This window comes from Lathyrus oleraceus, chromosome 5 (assembly GCF_024323335.1).
Source record: "Lathyrus oleraceus cultivar Zhongwan6 chromosome 5, CAAS_Psat_ZW6_1.0, whole genome shotgun sequence".
Lineage (NCBI taxonomy): Eukaryota > Viridiplantae > Streptophyta > Magnoliopsida > Fabales > Fabaceae > Lathyrus > Lathyrus oleraceus.
In genome coordinates this window covers 193,848,524-193,854,081 of record NC_066583.1, presented here as the reverse complement: position 1 = coordinate 193,854,081, position 5,558 = coordinate 193,848,524, and positions in this window count along the sequence as shown.

The following is a 5,558-nucleotide window of genomic DNA, read 5'->3' as shown; positions in this document are numbered from 1 at the left end:
GGGTTCTATCAAGGGATTATGTAAATGGATGTTATCAAGGGGTTTATCAAGGATTTTATCAAGGGGTTTATCAAGGGGTTTATCAAGGATTTTATCAAGGGGTTTATCAAGGATTTTATCAAGGGGTTTATCAAGGATTTTATCAAGGGGTTTATCAAGGATTTTTATCAAGGGGTTTATCAAGATTTTCTGCCAAGGGATTTTATCAAGGGGTTCCATTATGAGTGATCAAGGTATCACTAGGGCCCTACACGATTTCGAACCATGAAAATCATATGCAAGTCTCACCCGAAGTGTTTCGTTTAGAGATATTCTCGGGAGTTTAACTCAGGTTTTTCATCAGAATTTATCAGAGGGGTTTTATCAGGTCTCTATTTAGGGTTTTGTCGAAGGGATTCTACTAAGGTTACATCAAACAACAACCAGAGGATCGTCAATCTCCTGCCTAATTCCGGTAATATGAACGTACGAGCTTGGAAATCATCATAGGTTTCACCCAGAAGGGATGAAATTAACCAACAAGGTATCACTAAGGTTCAACCGTAGGATGGTTTGGATGCTAACGGAGCCAAGGACTATTCAGTCCTTACTCATTCCCAAGGCCTGCTAACTCTGTGGTCAAAATTAGGTTTCCTCTCTATATTTAATCATCTTCTCCCCGAGAAGATGAAGACTCATCGTCATCATCATCTCGGTCTGTAGCTGATTAAATAGGGGCAGCTGTCGTACCCCAAATTTTGACCATCATGCATATGTTTTCTAGTGCCATCTTATTTCGAATAAATGAAACGGCAGAATTGGTAAGAGAGCATGGGTAGGGAGAGTCCCGAGTTCGAGTCCCAACTTTCATTTTGTTTTAAGCACATTCTCATTTTCGTTACTTTATGTTTTCTTTATAAAAAATAATAACAATAATAATAATCAATCAAGAGAAAGTTCAAAATCTTTTCTTATTACTTTCTTAAGTTTATTTTATCATTTTTTTATCGGCCATTGTTATTAGTATTAATTTACTGTAGTCACTTTAATATTATAATATTATTATTATTTAAGAGAACAAAAAAGATCATGAGATTTTTCACGTACTATTTCTCACTCCGGTATCAGAAAGTTCCAAAGTTCCAAAACATTCAAATCTCTCTTCAATAGGTGATTCAAAGCCAAGGAAAAAATATTTCTTTCCAAAATAAAGAACAGACAACAATCAGACAATACCTTCGTCAGCATTGATACAGTGTTTCCAAATTTCAAATTCATTTAATCTGTCTCACACCAAAAATGAAATTTTTTATTGGTTATTAAAGTTAAACAATTCATTAAGTATTAAAATTATATTATTGTTGGCGGCATTTTATTTTGAATGATTGAAATGTCGGACTTGAGTGTAAGGAGTTCCTTTTTTTTTGTTTTTTTTTGTTGTGCTTTAGCTTTATTTCCATTATATTTAAAAAAAAAGAAAAATAATATTTCTATTTTGAATTTCTAGTTTTTGTTTTTTATTAAACTTTTTTTAATTATTATATTATTTATTTTAATGCATACTTTAGTCCAAAAAAAGAGTCAAAAATCACACACACAATAAAAAAATAAATCTTAATTAGATTGATTTTATATTTTTTAGCTCTTTTTCACATCTTGAGGAACAATAAGTAATTTTGGAAATAATCAATTTATTTGATTATTTTGATTAATTATTTGAAGCATAATTAATTTATTTCTCATTTTGTCAATCAGATTGTTAAAATTAGGGAACAAATTAATATTTTTTTATCTTACTATTATTATAAAAAAAAAGGAGTTAAAAAGAGTTTATTTTTAAGAATAATTTTTGTATTATTTTAAAATTTTCTTATGTTGTATATCACTTTTAGTAACTTTTCTTAATTGAAATGTCATGAAAAGCAAATATGTTTTTCTTTTACACAAAATAAAAAAAAACAAATTTAGTTCCAGTAAAAAAAAATTAATTAAAATTATTATGTTCTTATTATTATTATAACATTAATTTTATTTTTATTTTTTTGATACCTTTATTATTGGTGGTCCATCATTATAATAAATAATAATTAGTTAATTAATTTTATTAAAAAAATCAAGAGAGCAGCATATTAACATACAATTTATAGCATAAAAAATTCAAATTAAAATTCATATCCTAAATCATTGAAACAGAGTTATCTCTTTCCAAAACAATATCCCAACAAATCACATTTTTTTTCAAATCCAAATTCAATCACATTCAAGAATTTCCCAAAATAAAATGGACAAAATTAAAACTTTTAATCACAATTTTAAATCTATTTAATGTGAACTCCATTATAAAAGAAGGAGAAATCGTGAGAGTGAAAGAAAAAAAAAGGGAGGGAAGGGATCGGTAATTCACAAAATACACATCATTTCGGTCGGCACCTATTCGCAAAAGGGGAAGATCGAATCAAACACATAAGAAGGGAGAGAGTTCAAAAGCTTAATAATTTGGTTCACCGGGATAGACCTCGATCCCGTAGGTTGGTTCTTTTTTTTCACAGCTTAATATACATATTTTGTTATTATAATTATTTCGAAACTTTGTTTAACATTTTTTATGAGTTAAGTATATTTGTATATAACTTACATTAGCTTTTATAATTATTTCAACTAATTATTAAAATATGTGAAAGTTTGAAAAACCTTGTATTGTATCTATAAAGAATACCAAATCATACCCCAATAGGCAACACTCGGTTTGTACGCACTATGTACCTGACAAGATATTTTTTCATTTTTTAGTCATAAATAATATAAAATTATATGGATGATTATGGGATAAAAAACGAGGAATAAAAAACGAGGAATAAAAACCGAGGGATAAAAACACAAGGGATAAAAACACAAGGGATAAAAAAGAAGAGACAAAAACAAGCGATACATCAAGGGACAAACATGTATAAAATTCTATAACAATTTCAACGGATAAAAACAGGGATAAAATTTATGGGATAAAATTATGAAATAATTTTTTAGGATTTTAGGGATAAATAATTAGGGATAAATAATCAGGGATAACTTATTATGGTTTTAGGGATAAATAATCGGGATAAAGAATATGATATTTTGTTACTTTATAATCATATAATATTGTTATGGGTTTATTTTATGAAATTAAAATAATCATCATATTTTTGTGATAAAATCGGGATAAGGGATATATCGTATGACATCTTATTTAATTTTATTAAATTAAATTATATTTTCAAATCAAATGGGACAAGGACATGGGATGAAACTCTAAGGTTTTCAAGGGTTAAATTGGGGATAAAATCGGGATAAAGGATTATGTCTAATATTCTAGTATAATCATTAATTTATTTTCTCAAATAAATTAAATATTATCTTTACAAACAATCAAGGGATAAAATCAAATTTAACACACTTCAAACTATAAGTCCTCTACCCTAGTGTATTGAGGCATTTTCTAAAAATCAATCACTTCTCCGCCCCCGTTGCGTGAGAATCTTCAAGGGATAAAAATAATCAACAAATAACTTTTTTCTACCAGAACTACGGGACTCTGATCCTTCAATGAACTTGGAGGTACGTAGGCATAGAGTTGTAAACTCTAGCGAGTACAATAATCATTTTTATAAATAAATAAATACTTAAACAATTAATAAATATTAAAGCAAACTTTCCTTAGAAAGACACTAACCCTCGAACTAAAGGAGGATCCCATTGAGTACAATGGAGGTAAGGGGTGCCTAACACCTTCCCCTTACTTAATCGACTCCCGAACCCAATATCTCACCTTTAATTTATAGGTTTTATCATTATTTTCCTGTTCCTTAGGAACGAATAAAGGATGGTGGCGACTCTGTCATTTTTCCAGCCGCGACACCATTAATAAAGAGGAACATGTTGAGCATTTGTTGAAGCTATTCCAGCAATTGAGGAAATATAAACTCCGCTTGAATCCCAATAAGTGTACTTTTGGTGTTCGTTCTGGTAAGTTATTGGGCTTTATTGTCAGCGAGAAGGGTATTGAAGTTGATCCTGCCAAGGTCAAAGCAATACAAGAGATGCATGCACCCAAAACTGAGAAGCAAGTCAGAGGTTTTCTCGGCCGCTTGAATTATATTTCCATATTCATTTCCCACATGACTGCCACATGTGCGCCTATATTCAAGCTTCTTCGGAAAGATCAGTCTTGTGATTGGACCGAAGACTTCCACAAAGCTTTTGACAGTATCAAGGAATATCTGCTCGAGCCTCCGATTTTGTCTCCACCTGTTGAAGGAATACCGTTGATCATGTATTTGATTGTGCTTGAAGAGAGTATGGGTTGTGTTCTTGGTCAGCAAGATGAGACTGGAAAGAAAGAGTTTACAATCTATTACCTCAGTAAGAAGTTCACCGACTGTGAGACTCGGTATTCCATGCTTGAGAAAACTTGTTGCGCATTGGCTTGGGCGGCTAAGCGTCTGCGCCAATATATGTTGAATCATACCACTTGGTAGATATCCAAAATGGATCCAATCAAGTATATTTTTGAGAAGCCTACTTTAACTGGGAGGATTGCCCGTTGGCAGATGTTGTTATCAGAGTATGATATCGGATACCGACCCAGAAAGCGATCAAAGGTAGTATCTTGGCTGACCATTTGGCTCACCAACCAATTAAAGATTACCAGTTAGGACATTATGACTTAAAAATGAAATATTTTGGTGAACCATTACTTGAAGAAGGGCCAGAACCTGGTTCCCGTTGGGGCATGGTATTTGATGGAGCTGTTAATCAATATGGAAATGGAATTGGGGCAATGATTATTACTCCTCAAGGCACACACATACCATTTACAGCTAGATTGACTTTTAAGTGTACAAACAACATGGTCGAATATGAAGCTTGCATTATGGGGCTTGAAGAGGCCATGAATCTCAGAATCATGTATTTGGATGTCTTTGGTGATTCGACTTTGGTTGTGAATCAAATCAAAGGTGAATGGGAGATGAATCAACCCGGTTTAATACCATATAGAGATTACGCGAGGAGGATTTCAAATTTCTTTACAAAGGTTGAGTTTCATCATATCCCTTGAGATGAAAACCGAATGGCAGATGCTCTCTTGCAGCGTTGGCATCAATGATTGTAGTGAAGTATTGGAATGAAGTTCCCAATTTATCTGTGATGCATCTTGATAGGCCAGCTCATGTGTTTGTTGTGGAAGATATTAAAGACGAGAAGCCATGGTATTACGACATCAAATGTTTCCTCTAAAGTCAGATTTACCCGCCTGGGGCATCCTTGAAAGATAAGAAGACTTTTAGAAGATTAGCCGGCAATTTCTACTTGAATGGTGATATACTGTACAAGAGAAACTTCGACATGGTTTTGCTCAGATGCATGGATAGACACGAAGCAGACTTGTTGATGACCGAAGTGCATGAAGGTTCCTTTGGTACCCACTCCAATGGACATGCAATGGCGAAGAAAATGTTGGGAGCAGGTTACTATTGGCTAACAATGGAATCTGACTGTTGCAAATTTGTGAAGAAGTGCCACAAGTGTCAAATATATGCTGA